Consider the following 18673-nt stretch of genomic DNA (forward strand, 5'->3'; position numbering starts at 1 on the left):
AGGGAGAGCATTAGGACAAATACCTAATTAGGACAAAGCATGTGGGGCTTAAAACCTAGATGATGGGTTGGATGGGTGCAGCAAACCACCATGGCACATGTATACCTATGTAACAAACCTGCAGGTTCTGCACATGTATCCCAGAACTTAAAGCATGAAATAAAAGATAATGGATTTGAGGGTTAAAGAATCACACCTATATTTTAGAAAACTAAAATAAAGAAAACAGAGTTCTGCAGATGAAAGTATCTATAAGATTTCCAAAGAACATACATTTGATTTGGGCACTAAAACCAGGATGCCTGCTTCTGAGCTCAGAACCCATCTGGGGTCTGAGTGAATGTTTTAAGAAGCAGAGACTTGTTTTATAAATAGGCTGGATTTTCACGTGTCTTAATCCAAAAATAATTAATACCCTTATGGTATCACAAGCAGTTTAAACAATTAGAAATATGTAATGCAACAATCGCATTTCCTTGTTACCCTTGAGAACTGTTGTTCTCCACTGGGAATTCACCAGTACTACCAAACTGAGCTTGCAAAGAGACGTTTATCATAAATATTGCTGCTGCATTTCACCTGATCCAAAATTAATATTTCATGAAGAAAAAAATGCTTTTAGGGTAAAGAAATTGTTTTGCTCCCAAACATTAGTTACTTATTCCTAGAAGATAATGCTTATGAAAATACTGGCCTCTATTTATTTAAAAGCTTAGGAAATGTCATTCTAATAATATCTACAAGATACCTTCTAGATACAGGAAATGACCAAAAGCAAACTGTGAACGGCTAAAGAAAAGCTTTGAATGAATCGAGAAGGTAGGAGGTAGTTGTGCAGTTAAAACTGGGTCAAGGCTCAAGAATAAGGTCTATATTAAGGCTTAAGGCTTTTTTTTATCATTAAAACAGGAAAAAAGGAAAAGAATATAAAACCCACACAATACACATCTGACTTTTTCTGCACAGTCATATCACACATATCCAAAATGGTGAATGATTTTTGGAATTGAGAAAGGGAGCATGTGTGTATATTTGGAGAAGAGAGCCAGAAGAGTGTGTGTGTGTGTGTGTGTGTGTGTCTATGTGTGTGTGTGTTTGCACACACACAGGAGCTTTGAGTAAACATGTCAAAATCAAGATTTCTCAGATACAGATGATATTAATTTGCTTCCAATTCAGAGTTATATGTATTTTCTTTAATTTTCATATCAAAAATGAGAAAGTTACATTTTAGAGATACTCATACTTAGAGGAAAATATATGCTGATTGGATTTCTAATTCTATACCCCAGTCAGGTCAATCAGCTCAATTTAATTAAATATAACATTTAATTTTATTGGATTTCCATTGAGTGGAGGCCTTTGAAGTCAAATGCATTGTTATTATAGATTTCTTTTTTTTTTTTTTGAGGGGTAAGGGAGAGTGCTTTCCTAGTTTTTCTGCTATTATATGGCACATTTTTATAAAATTTTGCAACTGTCTTGGTAATGAGTAACTTCCCTTGAGTATCTCAAGGCAATGTGACTGTGCATTCATTTTTATTTTAAATGATTTTGAAAACACTCTTAATGAACTGATGCAATCTATAGTTTCTGAATTTATTATTCCTGTTGAGTTTTGTTTTTAAAAACCATTTCCTTTTTTCTCTTCAGCTGCCTGATTCTGCAGAAAGGGTTTCCTTCCTTTAGTGGTAAGATTCTTTCTCTCTCCTTTTATTCCACTTTGTGGTGAACAGACTTTTTATCCTTTTTCCTGTTCATTTAGCTTTCTCATGTTCCTTTCCTTCCTCTATCCTTCATTTTTCTTCCTTCTCCTCCTCCTTCTTTTTTCTTTGGATCTTCCTTCTCTCTGCTTTTATTATTAAAGTGATTTTTACTGTTCACGTAAAGTGAGATTGTAGAAAAATAGTCTCCAAGTTTGCCAAAATCCTAACAGATATTTTATTTTATTATTTTTAAGTTTACCTCTGTCTCACCCCTATTTTTTTTTTTTTTTGGCTTTCATAAATGATGGCAGAACCACACTGATTAGAGGCAGGCACTTCTAGGCCTGGATTAAATCAGAACTTACCCAACTGTGATTGTTTCTCCATTGCTTGATTAATGCATTGAGATGGTACTGAAGGCAAATTTTAGAGGAAAAAAAAGTATAAGAAAGTAAACTAAGATTTAGGGATTGCTATATATTTACCACCATTTACAGGCTGGCCCTGCGGTGAAGATAAGGGTGAAGATAGATCCAGTAAACCCCACCGTTCCCATGGACGTCTAAAGGCTAAGGGCAAAAACACTGTAATTTTTGTCAACAGTCATTTATTAAGCACCTGGTGTATGCTGGTGATTTTCTGAGGAGCTGTTTCATGATCAAGAGAGCCTGAAAAATTTTTGAGGGAAATTTAAAATCCAAAGGAGAAACACAAAAGCCCAGGTAGTCTAAACAAGACTGGAAAAGAGTAATACAACTTAGAGTAGTAGTAATATGGTTTAGCTGTCTGTCCCCACCTAAATCTCATCTCGATTTGTAATCCCCAGGTGCTGAGGGAGGGAGGAGGTGATTGGATCATGGGGGTGGTTTCCCCCATGATGTTCTTGTGATAGTGGGTGAGTTCTCACAAGATCTGATGGTTTTATGAGGCAGTTTTCCATGCTCTTGCTCACTCTTCTCTCTCCTGCTATCTTGTGGAGAAGGTGGCTGCTTCCCCTTCTGCCATGATTGTATGTTTCATGAGGCTTCCCCAGCCATGTGGAACTGTGAGTCTCTTTCCATTATAAACTACTCAGTCTCAAGAAGTGCTTTACAGCAGTATGAAAATGGACTAATACAAATAGCAATAATAATAATAATAATAATAATAATAATAATAATAATAATACCATTTACTGCTTACCAGAACCGTATGTAGGGCGTTTTGCTTAATTTAGTTTCCGTTATACAGCAACAATCCAAATGACCTAGATTTTTCGGCATTGAACAATCCTGTCATTCTGTGCAAGAGACTTCTTCTGAGCCAAGCTTGTCCAGTGAACAAATGCACAGTGTGGATCCAGATGAGATCACCATTTCATCTGTAACTTCGAGTACATTTAGAACCTAACTCCTGAATTAAACTTCCCCTTGCATAATTAACTATTTTTTTTTCTTCTTTTATTCAGGATCACTTATCTAGCAAGATGGGAGACAAGTCTTTCAATCCAGGTATGCTGAATTATACAGTGAATTCTACAACCTGAGTCTCAGCTTCTCTAATCTGAAAGATGAGGCTACGAGTGCTCATCCTTCTTTGCTCATAGGATTATTTTGAAGACCAAGTAAGATGATGAAAGTGAAAGCACTCTGCAAAGTATAAACTGCTATGCAAGAATAGTTCCACAGATAATTACTGAGTAATTTCTTTGCATCAGTGCCTTGAAAAACTCTGAGGATTTGAAATTTGGCTAGGAAGGTATTCCAAAATAATTTCTATTATTTTTCATTAAATCTTAATATTTTCAGAGGATTAGCACATTTGAGGAATTGTAAGACACCCAAGGCTTTGATAGATGAATGATAAAAAATAAATAAGAATATGATGAAATTAGTTTTCTGTAGAAATCATCTTAAAATAGAACTTCTTCAGGTCAAATATCTAGAAAACCCCATCATCTCAGCCCAAAATCTCCTTAAGCTGATAGGCAACTTCAGCAAAGTCTCAGGATACAAAATCAATGTGCAAAAATCACTAGCATTCTTATACACCAATAACAGACAAACAGAGAGCCAAATCATGAGTGAACTCCCATTCACAATTGCCTCAAAGAAAATAAAATACTTACAAGGGATGTGAAGGACCTCTTCAAGGAGAACTACAAACCATTGCTCAAGGAAATAAAAGAGGATACAAACAAATGGAAGAACATTCCATGCTCATGGGTAGGAAGAATCAATATCATGAAAATGGCCATACTGCCCAAGGTAATTTATAGATTCAATGCCATCCCTATCAAGCTACCAATGACTTTTTTCACAGAATTGGAAAAAAAACTACTTTAAAGTTCATATGGAAGCAAAAAAGAGCGCGCATTGCCCACTCAATCCTAAGCCAAAAGAACAAAGCTGGAGGCATCAGACTACCTGACTTCAAACTATACTACAAGGCTACAGTAACCAAAACAGCATGGTACTGGTACCAAAACAGAGATATAGACCAATGGAACAGGACAGAGCCCTCAGAAATAAAGCCGCATATCTACAACTATCTGATCTTTGACAAACCTGACAAAAACAAGAAATGGGGAAAGGATTTCCCATTTAATAAATGGTGCTGGGAAAACTGGCTAGCCATATGTAGAAAGCTGAAACTGGATCCCTTCCTTACACCTTATACAAAAATTAATTCAAGATGGATTAAAGACTTAAACGTTAGACCTAAAACCATAAAAAACCTAGAAGAAAACCTAGGCAATACCATTCAGGGCATAGGCATGGGCAAGGACTTCATGTCTAAAACATCAAAAGCAATGGCAACAAAAGCCAAAATTGACAAATGGGATCTAATTAAACTAAAGAGCTCCTGCACTGCAAAAGAAACTACCATCAGAGTGAACAGGCAACCTACAGAATAGGAGAAAATTTTTGCAATCTACTCATCTGACAAAGGGCTAGTATCCAGAATCTACAATGAACTCAAACAAATTTACAAGAAAAAAAACAAACAACCCCATCAAAAAGTGGGCGAAGGATATGAACAGACACTTCTCAAAAGAAGACATTTATGCAGCCAAAAAACACATGAAAATATGCTCATCATCACTGGCCATCAGAGAAATGCAAATCAAAACCACCATGAGATACCATCTCACACCAGTTAGAATGGCGATCATTAAAAAGTCAGGAAACAACAGGTGCTGGAGAGGATGTGGAGAAATAGGAACACTTTTACACTGTTGGTGGGACTGTAAACTAGTTCAACTATTGTGGAAGTCAGTGTGGTGATTCCTCAGGGATCTAGAACTAGAAATACCATTTGACCCAGCCATCTCATTACTGGGTATATACCCAAAGGATTATAAATCATGCTGCTATAAAGACACATGCACACGTATGTTTATTGCGGCACTATTCACAATAACAAAGACTCGGAACCAACCTAAATGTCCAACAATGATCGACTGGATGAAGAAAATGTGGCACATATACACCATGGAATATGCAGCCATAAAAAAAGATGAGTTCATGTCCTTTGTAGGGACATGGATGAAGCTGGAAACCATCATTCTCAGCAAGCTATCGCAAGGACAAAAAACCAAACACCACATGTTCTCACTCATAGGTGGGAATTGAAGAATGAGAACACATGGACGCAGGAAGGGGAACATTACACACCGGGGCCTGTGGTGGGATGGGGGGAGGGGGGAGGGATAGCATTAGGAGGTACACCTAATGCTAAATCATGAGTTAATGGGTGCAGCTCACCAACATGGCACATGTATACATATGTAACAAACCTGCACGTTGTGCACATGTACCCTAAAACTTAAAGTATAATAATAATTTTAAAAAAAGACAAAAAAGGGACAAAGGCCAAGAATCTAAGGAAGGTTTATTTAAATATAAAATAAACTCATAATAATAATGCTAACAATGATGATAATAGCCACTACCATTTACTTTGTATTTAATAATTACTAGACACCATGATATGCATTTTTATGTACTGAATCTCATTTCTCACCACAAATTCGAGCAGTAAATATTTTTATTCCATTTTATAAAGGATAAACAGAGGTTCTGAGGAGTTAAATAACTTGTCTAAAACCATATTGCTAGGAAGTAACTGATTTCAAACCCACACTATCCATGTCTCAACGACTGGATGGCGTGGTATAGTGAAAACAGCATGTATCAGAAGTAGGAGTTTGGGATGGGGACTGTGTGGAGGTGTCCTGTGTAAAGTGCCCAGACAGATAAAGCTGATCGGGAGATCCCTAGACTTGCCCATGAGTGAGGACGTCCTGATATATATATATATATATATATATATATATATATATATATATATATATATATATATATAAATATCTGCAGGTAACCATGGGGCAGACTGGCTTTCCAGGTGCCTGCCAAGGCATCAGACCACCCATAGCTCAGCAAATCCAGCTTTTGAAATTACACAGCTCTGACTTTGTGCTCAGCAAGCTACTGCCCAATAGCAATTTAGTTTCCTGTGTACATTTGTCTGCTGGGAGGGAATATGCCAATCATCTGAACTTATAATTTGAGTACACTTGAACAAAATCACCAAAGATGGATGCATAGGCCAAAGTACCAGAGTGGACTGACCTCTTGAGCTCCATCAACTCTGTGTGCCTTGGATACAATTAGCTTTCTGGGTCTTCAAAACTGATGGTGAAATGTGGTCCTTAGGCAGTCCACAAAAATTCAGCCCTCTCAGAGTTTGGGCCTAGGCTATTAGTCAGCCCTTATCTTTATCTTACACGAAATTGAACACAGAACCTACCACTGTTAAAGATTATCATCCAATTACATGGATATTAAATTTTCATGTTGTATCTAGACCTTTTGGCTCATCTTAGTTCACATGACAAACCACAGTACCATTTAAACACAATAGGATTTTGATTCTCATGCATAAGTGTTTAAGAAGCAGTGTTTCAATTAGTATCACCAATGAAATTTAAAAGAAACAACTAAAATACATATTTTGCTAATGCTTGTGGTGTATCTGGGAGTTCCTTAAATGCTGTTGACTAGTTTGGAAGACAGTGATTGATGCCCTAATTATGAACCTGGGAACATCAGCAGGGTACTCATGGAGCACCATGCCGAGAGCAGGAGCTCAGGGCTCGGGTGGACCTGGGTCTCATTTCTGGCATATCCTCCTATTCATTGCATGAAATGGACAATGCGTGAGGCCTGCCTGAACTTCAGAATCCATTTTGTAAAGTAAGAATTAAGTATACCTACCTAAAAAGTGAGAAATGATGAGCATTTCTTGTCTATCAGCAACACTTAAATGGTAACCTGTAAGTCATTGCTCTTTGGAAGACATGATTAAAATTAAGCAGAATAATCCCAATAATGATTCCCAAATATTCTGCCCGTAAGAGTAACAAAAAATAAATAATAAACACAAAAAGTGGTCCTATGATAGCTCTATTCCACAATTCTGTTTGTGTGTGTGTGTATGTGCGTGTGTGTGTGTGTATGTGCGTGTGTGTGTGTGTATGTGCGTGTGTGTGTGTGTGATTTTTTCGTTATTGCTGATATCTAACCTGATGCTTCTCAGTTTTATTGGTAAAATCGTGAATGTTTGGTTTAATCTGTTAAAAATCATAAATATAATTTAAATTCAGGTATTTATCTCTCTGGTTAGTAATTTAGCCCCTTTGAACATTTTATGTTTCTTTGTTATGCTAGGAGGGTAGGTACAGCCTAGAAGAACTCTGCAGAACTCACGTCTTGGCAGATGTTGGCAGTAGCTTATGACAGTGGATATAACTGCTTCATGTACTAGGATTCAGAAAAGGATGCTTCTAGATCTCTGTCTGCTACTCTTCATGTGACAATTTAGCCAGTTCCTGGCTGTCTCTTCTGTGTCAGACACTGTGTGCACATTTGCTCTCACTCTCAAAGCAACACACAAAATGTATTCTTCCTCCCAGTTTCAAATTACACAACTCCAACAACAGCTAACTAAAGATCAGAGAGGTTAAGCTACTTACCTAAAGACGAACAGTAAAGTTACACACTAGATTCATTTCCATTTTTGACAATCTCAAAGCCCTGTTTCTTTCCATTTCACCATGTTGTCCTTCCTCATCTTTTCTAAGCCCCAGTTTCACCTTTTAAATGCTCTAATACGTGCTCTGCCTACTTCATTAAGTTGTTAAGATCATTCAAGAAGAAAATATGTATTCAAAGGCCTACATTACATAAGGCTATACAACTGTGGAATATTACCATTCTCTAATGAGATTATTAAAATATAATATTTGTAAACTTATGTGTATTAATCAATTCTATGTTGATTGTAGTCATATTTTAAGAATAAAATCAGAACTGATTTGGAGTGAGGAAAGGAAAGTAATGGAGAAGAAGTCAACACTTACTGAATACTTGTTAAGTGTTAAGAATGCACCATATTTCATGTAATATAAATATTATATTATTGAGGCTAAATAATTGTCAATACAAGTCTTATGAGATCTTACTTTATTAAAAAGGGGCAGGAAATGAGGATCATATATGAAACAACATCCCTGGTCCAAGTGGCAGAGTCAGGATCCTCACCATTTTGGTCAGGCGTCAAATCCTACAGTCTTTCTAAGACAGCACCTGACTCATGGCAAAGTGATCGAGAAACAGAATCCCCTGGTGTTCAGGCCAGAGCTGGCCAGATGGTACAGAAGATTATAAGCACTGGCTTTCAAATGGTCTTGCCTATACAGTCATCTGAGAGGGCTTGTTGGGAATAACAAAGAAATACTACCATTTAGATGGTTGGTGTCAGAGACCACCCAGGAGTGAGTTTAGGGATGAGCTCTGTGAAACTGCAAACTAACACTGTTCACCATTCCAATCAGTCAGTCAGGAAAATCAGTTTCCTTCTGAATTCTGTTACTGACATTAGTGACTGAACAACCTTGCACATATTACTTACAGAACTCAAGTTCTTCACCTGTAAACTAGGGAAAGTAATAGCCGGCTCTCTAGATCAGCAGGAGCTGAAGGTAAGTAAATGCCAGTTGCCATTCCTACTTCTCTAGGGCATACTGTATCTTAAGCTTCTCAGAGGATTTCTGAAGCGCTGTCATTTATCTGGTAGGCCTTCAATTAACCAGCTCTACCATTGTCTTCTTGATATTTGAAATGATTATTCCTGGTGGTTTGGGAGGCCCCTGGAAATCCAAAGAACAACACTATTGAGGAGCTGCGCCACAGTATAGACAGAGACAGCCAGAGAAATAGCCATGTAGGTAATAGACAAGTAATACTCATAACAGAGAAGCCAAATAAGTAACACTGGTGTAAAGTAATAAAAAGAGTATTGATAAAAAGTTCAGACATATCGACATCTTTTAAAATCAAAGTATCCATATTTCGATGATAGGTATTTTCTTTTCTGTCTCATTCCAGTTTGTTTGCTTTATCCAATAAAAACCTGGTAGAGATGACTCCCGGCACTTTTCAAGAGTAAGAATTTAACCCCAACTTTAACCTCACTTTTGAGCTTCTTACTCTTGTGAGTGGAAGGATGTCTGCGTGATTCCAAAGTCTAAGTCTCCTCTACACCAAAGCAGAAAGAAAATCGTATTACTTTAGAAAATGTTAAAAATATATTTCCACAGGGCTCCAGGAGTTAACTTCTACTTTGAGTGACCTACTTTGAATGGAGGCTTGCTTTCTAGAGGGCTTACTTAATGAAGGTCAGCCAGGAAAGCCAGCCATGGGGCCTGGTCTTTAGATTTCAGTTGCAAACAGTCGGGGAGTCCAAGCTCCAGGAAAAGAAGATTGAAAACATTTAGTCTTTTAATTTTCTGTGGGTAGGTATCCTGATTCTTTCTCCCAAAAGAATGAAAGGATCTTTAACAATTGAGTTAAGGGCTTTCTTCTTGCTCCTTTGATGCTATATATAAGGCCCAGACTTCCACGTTAGAAACACATTTTTACTTGCTGCTCAGGTCTTTCCTAATGATCATTTATGACAAGGAGATGACCATGAGATGCTCACTCAGAAGAACTGGCCTAATGAGTTTACCTGAACAGCGTGGAGAGCACCAAGGGATCTAGGCTGAGGTGTCCGTCTCCTGTGAGGAGGGGCGGCAGTGCAGAGACCTTGGGGCACTGGAAATTAGTAAGGCGGCGGGTTGAATTCTTCTTGATGCTAAGCAGTGCCCTTCAGCAGAAAACCTCCTGATAGGTCCGTTTTAGACTTGGTTTCCTGTGAAATGCAGCCACAGACCTGAGAGGTCTGACCTGAGGGCTGGCAGGACTTCCTCTTCTTAGGTTGGAGTGCAATACGTGAAGCTTTCAGAGGCTGAAATCTTCCAACGCAAAGGGTGTTTTTAAAGACACACGGTGTCCTTATGTGGCACTTCATAGTTACCAGAACACAATAAAAGGAACTGCTGGGCAACACTCAAGCATAGAAGGTGGGTTTTGCGAGTCTCACTTTATATGAATAGTGGACATTAACTATCTTTTGGCTTAATTTTGCAATGGCTTCCTGAGACCATCCCCGACACATGGACCAGGTGTTAAGGAAAGAACCTGGGAACTAAAGGAGAAATGCCTGCCTCTTATTCTTGCTGTATTAATTATTAGCTATGGGATCTTGGGCACTTTGAAGTTTATTTCTCAAGTAGTTTGAGTGATAATAATATTTGTATTTTAGAAAGTTTTTTAAAAAATGAGGGATAATTGAGGATTATATTTCCTTCATTGAGGAAATGATATTTCCTCAATTGTGATGGAAGGATAATATTTATATTTTAGAAGTATTTCAATAAATAAACAAAATATTGTAAATAAAGGCATGCAGTAATGTTTGGGCACATATCAGCTGCTTAATACATTTTCTTTCTGCCTTAATCTTGGTCCATTTAAGCTGATCTTGCCGAGTGCCTGTTTCCTCTTCTGGAGACTTGACACTCTAGTTTTATATAAATTGATGTTGAATTCCATAACAAACTCCAACATTATTTACAAACTCCAACATTATTTACAATAAATTCAAAGGTAGAAGTTTATATTTTCTTGGGTAAATAACTCTGGTTTTGACTTAACAGACACCCCAAGGAAAACATGAAAATAAGCACTCTTTGAATGCTAATTGTGAGTCAGTTACATTGCTAAGCAACTTGCAAGCATTATCCTCCTTAATCTTACTAATAACCGTGTAAGGAACATATTTAAAATCCCATTTTGTAATTGTGAAAACTGAAGACTAGGGAGACTCGAGTAGTTTAACCACTTTATTAATTAGCTTTTGCTGCATTAGGGGTTTAAAGCAGTAACCACTTTATTTAGTTCATAATTGTGTGTGTCACTTGCTCACTTCTTTTGGTCTGGACCCGTATTAATTTTCTGGGGTTTTCATAACAAAGGACTGAGCCCTGAGTGGCTAACAAAACAGAAGGTCAAATTGTATTGTCTCACAGTCTGGCCTCTGGAAGTCTGAGATCAAGGAGTCGGCAGGGTTGGATCCTCCTGAGAGCCATGAGGAGAAGATGTGTTCCAGGCCTTTATCCCTGGCTTGTGGGTGTCTTTGTATCCTTGTTTTTGTGTTTACATGGCATTCTCCCTGTGTCTTTGTCCAAATTTCCCCTTCTTATCAGGACAGGAGTCACAGTGAATGATGGCTCACCCTAATTAACCAATTTTAACTTGATTACCTCTTTAAAGACCCAGTCTCCATGTCAGAAGGCATTCCAAGGTAGTGGGGGGTTAGGACTTTAACAAGTGAATTTTAGCAGGGACGTATTCGACCCATAACAAGACCTGATCATCTGGTCTGTGCTAGTGGGTTGAGAGGCAGTTGGATGATCTAAGATTATCACACTCATGCATCTGTTTGTTGGCAATCATGTCAGCCAGGTGCCTCTGTTCTCCTCTGCATAGCTTCCTGTTATCTAGTGGCCAGCTAGGCCCATGTACACGGTGGGTTTGGGGCACTAAGGGCAGTGGGAGAGGGGAAGCTCCAGCCTCCAGCCTTTTCCAGGCCTCTGCTTGCATCCTAGATGCCATGGTCCCATTGGCCAAAGCAGGTCACATGGCCAAGTTCAGAGTAAATGTGGGAGAAGACTATTGAAGGGGTGAATGAAGAAAACTGAATTATTGTGGTCTTCACTGGCAAATAATCTAAAAATGCATGTTCACATCCAACTGGTGGCTAGACTGCAATAAGAACCCAAGTCTAATGATATGAATATTTCTGCTTTTTACTCACGAAGAATTGAAGACAGTTTGGTTTAATGAGAAAGTTGATAATGGTGTAGGTGATATTTATACCTTTTTTTCTTGGAATATCATTCATTAATTTATTATCTATTGAATATATACCATGCAATAGCAGCTCTATTAGGTGCTGAAAAATACAATTAGATAAGAGATATACCTAATCTTTTGATGGAGCTTACACCCTAGAAGAGGTGAAAATAAATGAATGGACTTCAGATATATATAAAACTACAATTTGTGGTAAATGCAATGAATAGTGCCTGATCAGACATGTATTGATTTAACAAATAGATATTCACATCCTCTACCTACTATTATCAGCCACTGGGCAAGCTGTGGGGATATAGAGGTGAAAAAAAAAAAAAACTTGTCCCTACCTTCATGGAGTTTCGAATCTAATATAATAGAGAGGTATTGAACAAGAAATCAACCATCAAGATGATGTATTCAGAGACAGGAACAAAGAGGGCTCTGAAACAAATAGGAGGCGAATGTGTTCTACTCTGTGAATTCAGACCAGATTTCCTCTGGGGAAGTGACAAGAGAGCTGAGGTGTTGACAATAGGTAGAAATTTGCTGGAGCAGAAATGGAGAAAAAAGAGGAGGGAAGAGGAGAGAAGGAAGGAAGGAAGAAACAAAAGAAGGCTTCTAAGAAAGAAAGAAGCAGGAAAGGGAAGAGGAGGGAGGGGAGAAGGGAAGGAGTAAAGGAGGTGTCCGGGAGCACATTCAAGGCCAAAGATATTGTCAATCTGGATGCCTGGGTGGGAAAAACAGCGTAGCTCACTGGAGGAGCCTATATAGCGAAAGGTGGCTAGAATGGAGAGGGAACAAGGAAGAGCGTGACACAGAAGCCACAAAAGAGGCTCAGTCTCAGGCCAGCTGCAAATTCCAACCCGCATGTTCTTGCTTCCTGTCTCACATTCCACAGTTAGAGGGACTCCCTTGCATTCATCTTCTCTTTGGGTGATAATTCATTTTGTGTTCATTGCTTCACGAGTTGTTGCCTCTTATCCCCCATATCCCTCCTGCATAGTTTATTGGGTTCATGGATCCTGAGTCTTAACAAGAAGTATAAATCCAGAGAAGTTTGGGTTTTGCCAACTAGGTTACGGTTATCCAGATGTTTCACACAGTGGCTGCCTAGATCTGGGCAAGGAATTTGACTGTTCTGGGAGCCATATGTAACTTGAGGATGATAACACTTACTCAGAGGAGTGGCTATTAGGATAAAATTACTTACCTCCTGCAATGGGCTAGCATGTGCCTGGCTATAATTAGCATTAGCCCGCTTGGCTTTTGTTAGGCCTGTCTCCCAGTGCCACTAAAGTGTAGTATGGGACCACCAGAAATACTGAGTTGTGGGTAAGTGATTTAACAGAGGATGTGCGATGTGTGTAGAGCTAAATTTATGTTCAAATGGGACATTTCTGAGTCAGTGCTTGACCTAGTGATTCTGTCAAGTTTTCACTTTCTGGATAGTCTACTCAAGGCATGAAACTCTTGGGTACATCATGTGGAAGAATTACAGGGAGAGAAAAAAAAAAAAACAAGGGGAAAACCCAAAGAGAACTTTTAAGGTCAATCATATTCAAGGAGGACCATGGTGCCTGGATGGCTGGGAAAGAGCTTTTCCTGGTTCTTGCATGGCCTGCTGGGAGGCTAATTTGCAAGGCTGTCAGGTTTTGGAGTTACACTGGCTTAGGTCAAATCCCACCCAGTTACACTAATTGGATAAATGTAGATGAGTAATATAACCTGACTGATTCTCTCCTTTCTCCCCTTTAAAAAGAGGTATACTACTACTAACCTCTTGGCATTGTTAATGTATAAAATGATAAAATTCTCTTGCAAATACAGGCAGGTAAGAATATACAGGTGTAACACATCTGTTAACAACCTGAAATCTATTCAAAGAGAAGATGTTTAAAATGTTTTTGAGCTTCGGCTATGCATTTAGTGCACATGAAAAGAAACTGACATTTTTGTCTCTGCTTTAAATATCATTTTATTATTTTAACCTTTTAATTTTGAAACAATTATAGACTCACAAGAAAGAAAAAAATAGTACAGAAGGGTCCTATGTAGCACCTATCACCCAGTTTCCCCCCGAGAAACAGATTTCTTATGAATAAACATTTTGTGCAGAAACAGATTTGATTCTTAATTCACTTCCTCTTTCTAAAATTGAGGCAACGTGCTGGGGGAAAAATAAAAGATGGCAAAACCTTACCTAACCTTACCACTTTCTCGCTGTTTTTGCTATCTAAGGTTTCTTTTCCTTTCTTTCTTTCTTTTTTTTTTTTCGGGGGCGACGAGGTCTTACTCTGTCACCCAGACTGAGTGCAGTGATGCTATCATAGGTCACTGCAGCCTTGAACTCCTGGGCTCAAGTGATTCTCCTGCATCAGCCTCCTGAGTAGTTGGGACTGCAGACACACGACACTGCACCAGGCTAACTTTCTTTAGTTTTGTAGAGATGGGATCTCCCTATGTTGACTAGACTGGTCTCAAACTCCTGGTCTCAAGCAATCCTCCCATTTAGGCCTCCTAAAGCGCTGGGGTTACAGGTGTGAGCCACTACACACTGTCCTTTTTTGAAATGTTTCCACCAAGACAAATTTAAATAAAGAAAGAAATCTTTGGTTTGGGTAAACACCCTGACACTATTCGGTGTTTGGTTTCATCCCTTCAGCTGGTCGTGACTGCCAAGTTCAGGCTCCTGTCAGGCAGCTGGTCTCAGGTGGTATCAAGGCCTGGAGTAGCACCTTGCAACTTACACAAACATACACCCTCAAAACACAAAACAGAACTATTGAACACAACCAAAGAAGGGTGTGTTGTTTGTTTTAAAAATTCCTAGTTCAGAGTGCTATCTCCTGCAATGGATCAAAGCCCATGCATTTTTTTTTTTTTTACAAATTATATGAGTGGAAACCTGTGTTAATTAGTGCCAGCATCTCTGATTTATTACAGTTTAGCACCTGTTTACATTGGTGCCTTGGGCAGTTTGACTCCAGGCCCTTGAGAGGAGATCAGCTCACACTAATTGCTGTTCCCTCTCATCTCATAGCCTGTCTCCTTCAGGACACATGCTATGAGCCTCCCCACAATTAGCTGTGATTTCTGTTTCACAACGTGCTAAAACTTTTGAAAGTGGAATCTCCATGTGAGCTGAAGTCATGTCCTCTGCTGGATTTCAGACGCGCTGAATTTAAACTGCCATGGTCTATGGCATGAGTTAGACAATTTTCATGGCTGCTAAGAAATAACTCCCTGGTCAACACCTCAGTAAATAAACACGGTTGGCATTCAAACACATCTGGTCAAGTCCGGGAACTATGTTGGGGTGGGAGTGTTCCTACTTTACTCTCTCCAGCAAGGCCCTGCTTCCTGGCCCAACCACCCCGACTAAAGCATCCCACAGGACAGAAGAACCCAACATGGGTAAATCCAGGGCTCAGTATAAGAGCTCATCCGGCAGAGGCAAAGGGGCATTTTGAGGATAACACGGTTTCTGACTTTGTATTGATTTCCTAGCCTCGTTTTGTTGCATTCGTGTCTAAGTTCTTTGGAAACCACAGAAGCAGAAGTGGTATGTGAATGTAGAAAGAGCTCTTTTTGAAAATCTCTGCCTTGGTTTCCTTTACCTCTCCCAATTCTTCTTTAAAAAAAGATAGAAGTTTATCAATGAATAAATATCCATTAATTACAAATTCATTGCTGAGCTCACACTACTTTTCTCCAGAAGGACCTCATGAGGCTAACATTAATTAAGACCTCAATATATGCTATAATTGTGCTAGGCACTTTGCATAAATGCATAATTTAATCATTACAATAACGCCTCTGTGTTAGTATCATTATTGCTGTTATACTTTTGACTATACCAGTCTCGGAGTCACCAAGTTCTCACAACACTGGTGAGAGATTCATTCATGTCCCACTGTCTCCATGAGTCCCCTTTCAGCTTTGGCACCATAAGGGCTCTCAGAACATTGGTAGCTCTGTTCTAAGGAGGCCATGGGAGCAGGTAGAGGCAGAGGCTACTGTACTTGGTGAAATGCCAGTAATAAATAAATGTGTAAGAGAAAGTGCAGTGCAACAAAAGAATGAAACAGGATAATGAAATGAAGAGTGTGGGGTGGGAACTTTATATATGGAGGTCTAAGTCTGCATCTCTGCAGAGGTGAAGTTTGAGCTGAGGTCTAAGTGATGAAAAAGACCCAGCCAAGTGAAGCTCTGGAGGGGAGAGATTTCCAAGTAGAGGAAACCCATGAGAAGTTCCAAGGAAGAATTAGCTTTGGGGGTCTAATATATATTAATAGGTATTGGGATATACATATGTATAAGTTTTAATATGTATTGGGGTATACATAATATGTATAATATGGGGGTATAATATGTATTAATAAATTACAAACTCCTTGAGGGTGGCCACAGTTATTTCTCATCTTGGAATCCATTGCAATACTAAGGACCCACCTTGTATCACCCAGCAATGGTTGAACTGAAATGATGATAGTCTAAACCTCACATTTTCAAATGAGAAGGTGGAGTCCTAACTACGTGAAGTGACTGGCCACCAAGGTGAGTAGGGAAAAGAACCAAGACAGAGACTTAAGTTCCAAATCTTTTTCCAGCTCAGCATAGCTATGTTTCTCAATTCTACATTTAAATGGCATCCATTGCTAGCAATTTATCTTGAGCAGAGCCTCGTTTAGACAAATCTGGCTGGGAGTGTGACATTATCTATAACAGCAACAAAAAAATCTGCTTTGGGTTATTTGCCGAATACTTTTCCCCAAGGTTAAAAACACTGTAGTATTTTTAAACCATGCTGGCAAAATTATTCCCTGGGCAGAGGCTAAATTGTTGCCAGGGTCTCCAAATTGGCAGGGCAAAGGGCCCCATACCATCTGTCCTCAAATTGGTTGAATTTAGGCCTTGAAGCAAGAATCAGATTAGGAAAGAAAAAAACAGCGTGAAACACTGCCGAGGAATCTCTCGATGAGCTTCGTGTTAGTACATGTGATTATTAATCTATGGGTGGGACAAAGAGACTCCTAGAATAGAAGATAAGAGAAATGAAGCCAATTTCAACACTTGAAATAAAATTAGATCTTTGACTTTTTTACAGGGACAGGACTTTTCAACTTTCTCATTCTCTCTCCCTGCCTCTCTCTTTTTAAATGTTTTTTTTTTCTTTTCTTTTCTAGAAAGAATGAGAAAGCAACCAGAATTACTTTCCTCTTTTTAAGACAAGTAGAAATAATAATAGCTGGTGTAAATAGAGTAACTGACACTTTTTCCAACATTTTCCTGTACTTTGTTTTCCTTTATTTGAAGTTTAGTCTACAATGTACGAACTCCTCAGCATAATGTTTTGAGACACAAAGAGGTTAAGTTCCAAGTCTTGCCTGGATCCTACAGCTCATAAACTATTGGGCAAGGACAAGCTCAGATCTTTAACCCTCAGATCACTTGCCCTTGCCAGTATTTTAACAGAGATATAGCAAAGTTGAAAGTGAGGGCCGCATTCACAGGCAGCAGTTGGTGATCCCGTGACTCACGTTCTAAGCCTGAACTTCTTTGCACAGCTTCATGGTCTCCTTGAACGTGAATGCTCTGAGACTGGGGTTTTGAGTGGCAACGTGGCTCCCTAATGATCAGATCCACTCATGGAAAATTCTCAAACTATTTTATGACAGACTAAGATCCTAACAAGGAGATTATACAAATGCAAAATGTGGAGGAAAGAATTCTAAGGCACAATAACGAGAAAACAAGGAAACGTTTTCAAAATGCATGCTACGAGAGAGTGGGGTTTTGTCTCACTTGAAATCTAACATGTAGAATATTCTCAGCCACATAGTAGGTGCTCAGTGAATATTAATAAAGGAATGATAAAACCTCCATGAGGCTTGGGATTTATCTGTATTGTTCATGCTCTCCTCCCAGCATCTACAAGAGCACTTGCTCAGCCTTGTAGATTAGCAGAGGGAAAAGAGGAAAAGAAAGGGTTAAACAGACTTCCTAATTTATGCCATATAATTTGACCATTAAGCCAAACTGGTCCATACTAAGTCTTAGATCAAGGCATGGCTCCTGCATTGAGAGATTGTCTTATGTGGATTGAGCATGTATGCTGATCAATCTGGGGACATAATTTTCATGACAGGCTGGTTAGCGTATATGTAACGCACTTCAGCTGGGGAAGAAGCACTGATTCTGGGCCATTCGGGAACCAGCTGGACTTGCAAGATAGCTGTTTTATTTGGTTATCCTTGAGCCTGGTATAAGGAGCCTGGTAACAATGAATGTAAAAGGGATTCTTAGGTGTAAAAGCAATGTGAAGTGATTCTGATGTTCCTGATGGGAGAAAAGACTCAGGAGCAAAGTTGGTTATAATTACAGACTGTATTTGTTCAGCGATATTTTGGTTTTGGAGCCTGCTCTGGGTTGAATTGCCTCTCCTAAAGAAATATGTTGGAGTCTTAACTCCCAGTTACATTAGAATGTGACCTTATTTGGAAAAAGGGTCTTTGCAGATGTAATCAAGTTAAGATGAAATCACTGGGGTAGTCCTTAGCCAAGATAACTCGCACCCTTAATAAAGAAGAGAGCTGTACAGAAAAGAGAACCCCATTTGAAGAAACAGAGACACACAGGGAGAAGACAGCCATGGGAAGACAGAGGCAGATATTGGAGGTATGT

General features: G+C 39.0%; 1 protein-coding gene across 1 annotated transcript in view; it reads right to left on the minus strand.

Moving 5' to 3' along the window:
- Nucleotides 1-9840, minus strand: part of CLNK (cytokine dependent hematopoietic cell linker) — a 199678-nt gene extending 189838 nt beyond the window's left edge. Inside the window, exon 1 of the mRNA XM_055384078.2 lies at nucleotides 9759-9840. The gene's annotated coding sequence lies outside the window, so the exon portion shown is untranslated. The remainder of the gene's footprint in view (nucleotides 1-9758) is intronic.
- Between the last annotated feature and the right edge of the window lie 8833 nt (nucleotides 9841-18673).

Source organism: Gorilla gorilla, chromosome 3, assembly GCF_029281585.2.
Source record: "Gorilla gorilla gorilla isolate KB3781 chromosome 3, NHGRI_mGorGor1-v2.1_pri, whole genome shotgun sequence".
Lineage (NCBI taxonomy): Eukaryota > Metazoa > Chordata > Mammalia > Primates > Hominidae > Gorilla > Gorilla gorilla.